The sequence below is a fragment of the Nicotiana attenuata genome, unplaced genomic scaffold, assembly GCF_001879085.1.
Source record: "Nicotiana attenuata strain UT unplaced genomic scaffold, NIATTr2, whole genome shotgun sequence".
NCBI lineage: Eukaryota > Viridiplantae > Streptophyta > Magnoliopsida > Solanales > Solanaceae > Nicotiana > Nicotiana attenuata.
In genome coordinates this window covers 7,501-17,500 of record NW_017671270.1, presented here as the reverse complement: position 1 = coordinate 17,500, position 10,000 = coordinate 7,501, and the positions used below count along the sequence as shown (strand labels likewise).

The 10,000-nt window shown below is 41.4% G+C and overlaps 1 non-coding gene across 1 annotated transcript; it reads right to left on the bottom strand.

Moving 5' to 3' along the window:
• Positions 1-219: 219 nt before the first annotated feature.
• On the bottom strand, positions 220-291 carry TRNAC-GCA. The gene has a single exon. It is a non-coding gene; the product is annotated as a tRNA-Cys (tRNA).
• Positions 292-10,000: the final 9,709 nt, after the last annotated feature.

The window sequence follows — 10,000 nt, the reverse complement described above, 5'->3', positions numbered from 1 at the left end:
TGCGAAGTCTTGATAGCCCCTCTAGCATTCGAATATTTCCTTGAAGCCTAAATATGCAATGCAAGGATATTTACAATTTTTTAGAAAAACCCCCAGACCAGATGTTTAGAATCAAACAAGTATCAACAGTCTGCTTTCTCTGCTTCTGCTGGGGAATCATTCGGCGGGTTATATCAACAGAACAGAAGAAAAGAAGAGATTTCGAGTTTTTTGTTGATCAGGCGACACCCGGATTTGAACTGGGGAAAAAAGGATTTGCAGTCCTCTGCCTTACCACTCGGCCATGTCGCCAAAATGCTACAAATACAAAATAGATGAAAACTTTCCCGGATTACTGAACTGCTTTTTTATTGTACTTGCACCTTGAGTTCTGTTTTCCTTAATTTTTCCTAAAAGTCAAAGAAATCCTAATCCTTCTTCCCTTTTGATTGGGTTTGATTCATCCTTTCAATTTCGATTGAGTCTATCTCCAAATTCATAATGTTCAAAGCTTTCTCTTACCTTTCTATTGAAAAATCAAATGTGGATTTTCAGTCGCAAAATCCAAAATTCAAATTTATGAAAATCGGAACCATTAACTATTGACTTAGAATGCATGAATGATTCTTGGATTTGAATCTTCAAATTTTGTTTTCCTAATGACATAAGAAAATACAACTTGATATATAACTAATCAATATGGATTTTTTCAATCAAAAAATCCTTCTCAATTTTAATTATAACAACAATTATGAGTATATGTAAATCCCCCAAGAGAAATTGCTAGACGGATATATATTATTTATATATGTTCCCGATGGAGAATTATCAGATATCAGAAAAGTATCATACTTCAATTTGAATTTTGAATTGAATAGAAAATTGAAATTCTGTTTTCATAGAGCACAACCCGTGTTGCCCCGAATAGAACAGAGAACGACAATAAAACAATAAAAGAGAAGAAAGACGGATATTATAGATATCTCCACACGTGGCTAAGCCATACAAACCTTCTTTTCTTATACACTTCACAATCGTATTCTACTCAAAAATCCGTAAACAAAATCTCTCTCTTCTCTACAAATCATTTTTTGAACAATGAAATCCATAGCATAAAAGGGGGTTAAATGCTAAAAAATCGATTCTAATTCTATATATTCTTTCTTATTTTTATGCCTTTATCTCAGCGAAAAGATCAAATGTCGAATCTATTTATTTTTCTGGTATTCAAGCGGGTTGGAATATGTATTATCATAATAATGGTAGAAATGAAATCATTTTTGTTTTGATATTCTATGCAAAATTCTATAACTTAATTAATAAGTCTAAGTAGCAGAAGTCTGTTACTAGGGATGTTTTATCAATTTCTTTCCATTTGTATCTGTTAAAAATTCCAATAAATTCCAATTCAATTTAAGTAGAAAATTCTCTTTCTTCCTCCGTTCATACGTATTTCATACATTCCAGATATGGAGTTGAGTAAAATTTTATGTGATTCGGTAAACAAAATAGAAATGCCATCATTGCTAGATCATTTATCTAATATATCTAATTAGATTAAGAATGAACCAATAGTGATATTTTTTGATAAATGAGAAATTAAAAATGCCCGCAATGGGGGAATATCTACAATACCTGGATTTAATCAGATACAATTTGAAGGATTTTGTAAGTTCATTGATCAAGGTTTGACGGAAGAACTTTATAAGTTTCCAAAAATTGAAGATACAGATAAAGAAATTGAATTTCAATTATTTGTGGAAACATATCAATTGGTCGAACCCTTGATAAAGGAAAGAGATGCTGTGTATGAATCACTCACCTATTCTTCTGAATTATATGTATCCGCGGGATTAATTTGGAAAAACAGTAGGGATATGCAAGAACAAATAATTTTTATCGGAAACATTCCTCTAATGAATTCCATGGGAACTTCTATAGTTAACGGAATATATAGAATTGTGATCAATCAAATATTGCAAAGTCCCGGTATTTATTTACCGATCAGAATTGGACCATAACGGAATTTCGGTCTATACCGGCACCATAATATCAGATTGGGGAGGAAGATCAGAATTAGAAATTGATAGAAAAGCAAGGATATTGTAACGACCCAACCGGTCATTTTGAGCTTTTGCACTTTGATCGCCAGTTCTCGGGCATGACTTGCTCCGTACGATATTTTATGACTGCAGATCGTTGGTTTTGGTTTTCACGGGAATCAGTATGAATTTGGAAGAACAACCTCAGTTGAAAGCTTTGAATTTGGAAGGTTTGACCAAGAGTTGACTTATTTGTATATGAGCTCGGATCGGAATTTTTATGATTTGGCTAGCTTCGTTGGGTGATTTATGACTTAAGAGCGTGATCGGAATTGGTTTTGGAGGTCCGGTGTAGAATTAGGCTTGAATTGGCAAGGTTAGTATTTTGGCGATTTCCAGTTGATAGGTGAGATTTTGATCCGAGGGTCCGAATGGAATTCCGAGAGTTGCTGTAGCTTCGTTATGTGATTTGGAATGTGCGCGTAAAATTTCAGGTCATTCGAACGTCGTTTGGTTGAGTTTTTGATCAAATGCGTGTTTCGGAAGTTTTTGGGAAACTTAAGCTTGAATCCGATGTAATTTGAGAGTTTTGGTGTTATTTGTGGTGTTTTGATGACTGGAGCAAGTTTGAATGATGTTTTAAGATTGGTTAGCACTTTTGGTTGAGGTCCCGGGGGCCTCGGGGTGATTTCGGATGGCCATATAGGTGAATTTTGGACTTGTTGCATTTTTGAAGTTGCTGGTATCTGGTATTTCCGCATCTGCGGAAAAGGGGCCGCAGATGCGGTTCCGCAGATGCGGTAAGCGAGTCGCAGGTGCGAATTTTGGGTCATTAAGGACTTCCGCAGAAGCGGATGGTGGTCCGCATATGCGGCGTCCGCAGAAGCGGATATAGACCGCAGAAGCGATCCAGGCAGTTAAGTGGAACTCCACAGAAGTGGTGGAAATGCGCCGAAGCGGAAACCGCAGATGCGGTGTATGGGCCGCAGAAGCGAAAAGGCCTGGACAGAAAAAAAGGGTTTTAAGGTTTCATTTTGTTCCGCGAGCTAAGGTATTCTTCCACCATGTTTGAACAACCTTGAGAGCTTTTGGCCGGGAATTGAAGGTGATTTCGACCGGGTGTGATTGAAGGTAAGTTCTATGACCTAAATACATGATTTTATGGTGGAATTAACCTAGAAATTTATGAAAATTCATCAAAAAGGGGGAAAAGCTAGGGCTTGGAATTTGATATTTCAAAGTGGGATTTGATGGGTCATTTGTGCTCGGATTTGGGAGTTTTTGGTATGTATAGACTCGTGGCGAGATAAAAAATCCGATGAGGTTAAATTTTCTGATTTTCGAGAAGTGGGCCCGGGGCTCGGGTTTTGCAAATTTCGTGATTTTCGATGTTTTTAGATTCTTTTCGATTGGGTTATGTCCCCTTAGCCTATTGTGATGTATTCGCTCTGATTTTGGATAGATTCGACGCGCGTGGAGGCCGATTTGAGGGGCAAAGGCATCGTGAGCTAGAGATTTCACCGGTTCGAGGTGAGTAATGATTGTAAATGATATCCTGAGGGTTTGAAACCCCGGATTTGCACATCATAGTGCTATATTGAGGTGACTTGCACGCCGGATAGCGAGCGTGGGGTAGAGCACCGTTGGGGATTGTGACTTGGTCCGTCCCGATTGATGATTTTACCGCGTATTTGACTGAAACTTATTTGTTATTATCATGATTTGGGCTGATTGCCATATTTGGGCTTCGCGCCATTTATTTGAACCCTTCGGGGATTTTTATCACTGTTTCCTCACTATTTTGATATACTACTTGAACTCAGTCCTGTTGATTATACTGTTTTACAAACTTAGCCGCTTTAATTGAACTTTGAGACTTAAATGATATTTCCATTGTTGTTTGGGCTGAGCACTACTATTTTATTGATACCCGAGGGGCTTATGATGTTTCTGGACTGAGTGGGGCTTTCAGGCCTTGAGCGTGATGAGAGGAGGCTTTTAGGCCTCGAGTGTTATGTGAGGAGGCTTTCAGGCCTCGAGTGTTATGTGAGGAGGCTTTCAGGCCTTGAGTATGATGTGAGAAGGCTTTCAGGCCTTATGTTATATGCCACGAGGTGGCTTGATATTGCGCTTGGGCCGTAAGAGGCCCCTACGGAGTCTGCACCCCCACAGTGAGCGCGGGTACCCATGTGGATCGGGCTGCACGCCGCGGCGAGTTATGTGGATCGGGCTGCACGCCGTAGCGAGAAATGGATCAGGCTGCACGCCGCAGCGATATGTGGATCGGGCTGCACGCCGCAGCTGTTACTATATGATGCTGTTCTGAGAGTGGTCTGAGAGAGAGAGCCCGAGGGGCTGAGAGTGTTTCTGAGAGTGAGCCCGAGGGGCTGGTACTGTTTTGAGATATTGTCCGAGGGGAGAACTTTTATGTGCACATCTTGCATATTTGTTTGCCTTTTTACCTGTTATACTGTGGTATTGGTGCCCGAGGGGCGGATTTTTCTGTGCTTATCAGCACTAACTATTTTGAAATCGTTTTCGTAACTGTTGATAGGATCATTTTCAAAAGAGCTTTAAACTGAGCCAAGATATTTCCAAAGATTTCACAGCCTTACTGTTTTCTCAAAGGATTGTACCCTGCTTCTATACAGCATGATGGTTTGCTTTACGTGATTTGTTACTGCTCAATTATTATTTATTTTTGTTACTCACTGAGTTGGAGTACTCACTTTACTCCCTGCACCTCGTATGCAGATGCAGGTATTTGTTCACCCGGTAGCGGATTTTGAGCTGATCGGAGGCTAAGTTAATGGAGATTAGCAAGGTGACTGCCAGCGTTCGTAGCACCGCATGTTCTTCCTTTGTTTTATTAGTCCTATTTGTACAATTCAGACTTGTAGTGGTAGTTATATTTTAATAGTTGCTCGTGACTTGTGACACCCCGATTAGGGTTGTGTTGGGTTGTAATTTCATTAATTAATATTATTAAGTCATATTTTTGTTGTTCATTTATGCTTAACTATTTTTGAAAGAGTCGAGTTGAGTTAGTTGGCTGGCCTTGTCTTCACGAGAGGCGCCATCACTACCAGTGCGGGGTTTGGGTCGTGACAAGTTGGTATCAGAGCCTAGGTTACTAGGTCTCACGAGTCGTGAGCAGGTTTAGTAGTGTCTCGCGGATCGGTACGGAGACGTCTGTACTTATCCTCGAGAGGCTGCAGAACCTTTAGGAAAACTTCACATTCTTGAATTCTTATCGTGCGTCCTTGATTTAGCTTGAAAAGTAACTCTTGAAATTCCTTCCACGCGTTCGTAAGCGTGCATGAGCGCTCAGTATCAGATGTGCCTTGATTGCTTGTGAGTCCCCGATCAAGGAGTGAGTTATGATCTCCGTGAGTTTGAAGTTAGGCCAGTCTGGAGGACTTGAGGCCGGATCTTTGCCTACGGCTTGAGCGCTGAGGTGCTGATTGTGTGAGTAAGTGCTTTGAACTTATATGTTCGGCAGTGTCCCTATTAGTGGAAGTGACGGCTGGGTAGCTATGTAAAGAGTGTATTAGTACTGCGAGATGTATCTATGTGACTTGGAAGTGACGAGGAAGATCTGCTGGATGATAGATGAACCATTAACTGTTTGATTTCTATTGTAAGTGGAGGTGTGGCCCCGAGTTATGGGCGCGTGAAGAATCTTTTAATGTTTCCAGTCGAGAGTGAAGTAAATTTTACGTTGCGGTACGAGTTCAGACTCAGGAAGACTAAGTGGCTGTGTAATGTGTATGGCGGTGGAAGGTATACAGGAATGTTATATTGAAGCGAAGCAGGTGGATTATCTCCTGCGAAGTGTTCTGAAGTGGTGTGATCCTTATGTGTATATTGGGAGGTATCATGCGCAAATGAAAAGTACGTGTTGACATTTGGAATTTCGGGTCGCTTAAGAGATTGATCTATGGCTTCGAGCCAAGTGGGGGAGTCTGCTGTGAGTAGTGGATTGCACGGTTAGGTACTTTGCGGATTCCAGTTTGAGGCGTGCGGGTGAATCAGTTATGACTTGTGGGAATTGAGACCGAGGATGTTGACGAAGGTTATATTATGCTTCATAGGGTAAGGAAATCACAGGATGTCTTAAGTTGTTGTTGGTAAAGAATGCTCAGTGCATAGAGCAGTAAGTTGCTTGGGTGTATTAGGATGAGGATTTCATTCTTGCGGTATTGGAGTGCCAATGAGGCACGAGTGGTTCTGTTCGTTAGGTCAGGTAATTTGCAGTTTGAGTAAGAGTGAATGACTTTCGAGAATGGTTCCAATGTGTTCAAGATTCTGCAGGAAACAATCGGGTATTTTGAAGTGGCATGCGTGGTTAGAAACTTTGTTTTCATTGGAACAGGTTCAGATTCATGGTATTTCTATGTTAATCTTGGAGTTCTATGTATCAGTATCGGGAAAGTAAAGGTAACGGATTTGAATTCGCAGGAGGTTCTTCAGATTAAAGTATTCAGGAGCGTGATGTTTCTGACAATATTTGAGAGAGTATTCAGCGGCTTATGGGTCCTAGACAGTGTGGTCTTGTTCTTGAGTCTCGTTTAGTGAGCCTGGGATTGAGAGATTGTGGTACTACAGCAATAGGAAGCATAAAGTTGAAAATGAATCAGAAGGAAATTCAGATAGATGGAATGGTTTGATAGTAGACCGAATCGGTATGGTAAGGGTATGATCAATTCTTTGTATGTGTTCGAGGTAATGGGTTCTTACAGGTATTTGGCAACAATGCTCATGGGTTTTGATGGCTTGATCAGCTTGGTCTAGTTAGAAGGATTCAGTCCTGGCAGTTTAATTTGTGCAAACGGAATTGGGAGAGTTCTTATTGATTTCTACCGTAGCTGGAGCGGTGCATTTTCTACGAATATGAGAGGTATGGGATGTATAATGACTTTTCTTCTAGATGGGATCAATGGAAGTTCTTGGCTAAATGAGTGCATAGATGTCTGTGGCTCGGAAGGGAGATAAAAGTTTTTCCTGTTATCCTTGGATGGGTGGTATATGCGGTATGTTGTGGAGGATCGAGATTTGCGTGTATGAGGTTTCAGTTCAGTTCTGAAAGGAAATTCATAACTCTCTTAGGCAGCGGGTAGCCTCAGATGATTAAGGAAATGGTATTGTTATTTGGATGTAATTTGACGAGAGTATAGGTTTCAGAAAAGGGGTAATGTGATTAAGTTGATAGCACTTTGGTAGTATTGCGGTACCTTCTTTTAGATCGACTGGTGATATTCAGGTTTGTTTGGGGGCACAGGGAAGTTTGAGAGTATCTAACGTGGAATGATTGGGTATTAGAGGTGTGGCATATGTACGGACGGCGAAATTGGGATAGGATATGGTGATTCATGTGCCGTATGGGCATGGAGACGGAAGTTCTCATATTCAGGCTGTGTTGTGATTGTAGATCGTATGTATCTACACTGTTTAGTGACTACCGAGATTTGGAGGCCCGAGTGTTCTATCTTGAGTCGGCTTGGTTTGCTCCGAATGGCATTGTTGAGGGAGGTATTGATTCGAGCGTTGTTGAGCTTATCAGTGATCTGAGGAGATCTATGAGTTACCTTTCTGTGTTGCGAGATGCTAGGATTTGTTGGTTAGGGGCACATATGGTGCGGTTCCATTGGAGTTTCATGGTGGAAGTCGAGCCGGAAGAGTAATTGGGAGTTGCTCGGTGAATGATGTACCGGTTATGTTCTATCGGATTTGCATGGTGTATGTTATTTGTTTCACTGTGGGTGTAATGATTTGCTTTGGTTCCGGTCATCAGTTGAGCGTGGTTGTGGATTTCGAGCATAGTGACTTGAGGTGTTTCATGTGTAATAGTATTTGGATAGGATCGCGCATTGTAGCGAGGCTACGTAGAGATATGTCCTTTCGGGGTAGATTCATGTGTTCTATTTCTATGATGCGAGACGGGGTCTCAGATTTGTGTACTGATGGTACTGATAAGCTTGAGGTACAACTCTTTTGCTTGGGTCATTTTCATGATTTGGGTATATTCAGACCGTTTCTTATTGGTGCGCTAATTATGCAAGTTGTGGCTTAGGCCTGAATGATGTATCATGTCACCAGAGTGGTGTGTTGGATTCGAGGTGATCGTTGGGGTCATTAATGAATACGAACGAAATTGATTTCAGCTTGTTGGAAGGATAAACTCGAGGTTCAGTTCGGAAATCTGCTGTGGTATTAGCCAAAGGGAGGTGACTTCATGAATGGTTGACCTGAGAGATGGTTACGGTTTATTGCATGTTTCATTTATCATTAGCAGTATATAGAAGTGTTGGAATAAGACCTTAGTTGATAAGAGGTTTTCTACCGGTACTCGGGTGTTGTGTATGGCTGCTGTGAATAGAAGTTATCGTTTCGAGTGTTTGAGTTATGTGGTATATTATATGATTGCACCTGAGGTTGCAGGTATGGGGTATTACAGCTGGTTCGGACTTATTCTGAATATAGATATGAGGTTCTGATCTTGTGTACGATTTCGGAAAGTGAAATGTGGTTCTATGATATATGGGCAAGACTGGATTGCGTGATTTTTGTTAAAATGTGTTATCGGACCTATATGAGATAGGGTGACGTGGGATCACCCCCGGGTATATGCTTGGTAAGGTTATTCAGCTATTGGTTGGCTTCTAGAACAACTCTGGGAACGTTCGAGGACGAACGTGTGTTTAAGTGGGGGAGGATGTAACGACCCAACCGGTCGTTTTGAGCTTTTGCACTTTGATCGCCAGTTCTCGGGCATGACTTGCTCCGTACGATGTTTTACGACTGATGCAGATCGTTGGTTTTGGTTTTCACGGGAATTGGTATGAATTTGGAAGAACAGTCTCAATTGAAAGCTTTGAATTTGGAAGGTTTGACCAAGAGTTGACTTATTTGTATATGAGCTTGGATTGGAATCTTTATGATTTGGTTAGCTTCGTTGGGTGATTTATGGCATAGGAGCGTGATCGGAATTGGTTTTGGAGGTCCGGTGTAGAATTAGGCTTGAATTGGCAAGGTTAGTATTTTGGCGATTTCCGGTTGATAGGTGAGATTTTGATCCGAGGGTCGGAATGGAATTTCGAGAGTTGCTGTAGCTTCGTTATGTGATTTGGAATGTGCGCGTAAAATTTCAGGTCATTCGGACGTCGTTTGGTTGGGTTTTTGATCAAATGCGTGTTTCGGAAGTTTTTGGGAAACTTAAGCTTGAATCCGATGTAATTTGAGGGTTTTGGTGTTATTTGTGGTGTTTTGATGATTGGAGAAAGTTTGAATGATGTTTTAAGATGGATTGGCACTTTTGGTTGAGGTCCCGGGGGCCTCGGGGTGATTTCGGATGGCCATCGGGGTGAATTTTGGACTTGTTGCATTTCTGAAGTTGCTGGTATCTGGTAATTCCGCATCTGCGGAAAAGGGGCCGCAGACGCGGTTCCACAGATGCGGTAAGCGAGTCGCAGGTGCGAATTTTGGGTCATTGAGGACTTCCGCAGAAGCGGATGGTGGTCCGCATATGCGGCATCCGCAGAAGCGGATATAGATCGCAGAAGCGGTTCAGGCAGTTAAGTGGAACTCCGCAGAAGCGGTGGAATTGCGCAGAAGCGGAAACCGCAGGTGCGGTGTATGGGCCGCAGAAGCGAAAAGGCCTGGACAGAAAAAAAAAGGGTTTTAAGGTTTCATTTTGTTCCGCGAGCTAAGGTATTCTTCCACCATGTTTGAACAACCTTGAGAGCTTTTGGCCGGGAATCGAAGGTGATTTCGACCGGGTGTGATTGGAGGTAAGTTCTATGACCTAAATACATAATTTAATGGTAGAATTAACTGAGAAATTTATGAAAATTCATCAAAAAGGGGGAAAAGCTAGGGCATTGAATTTGATATTTCAAAGTGGGATTTGATGGCTCATTTGTGCTCGGATTTGGGAGTTTTTGGTATGTATAGACTCGTGGCGAGATAAGAAATCCGAT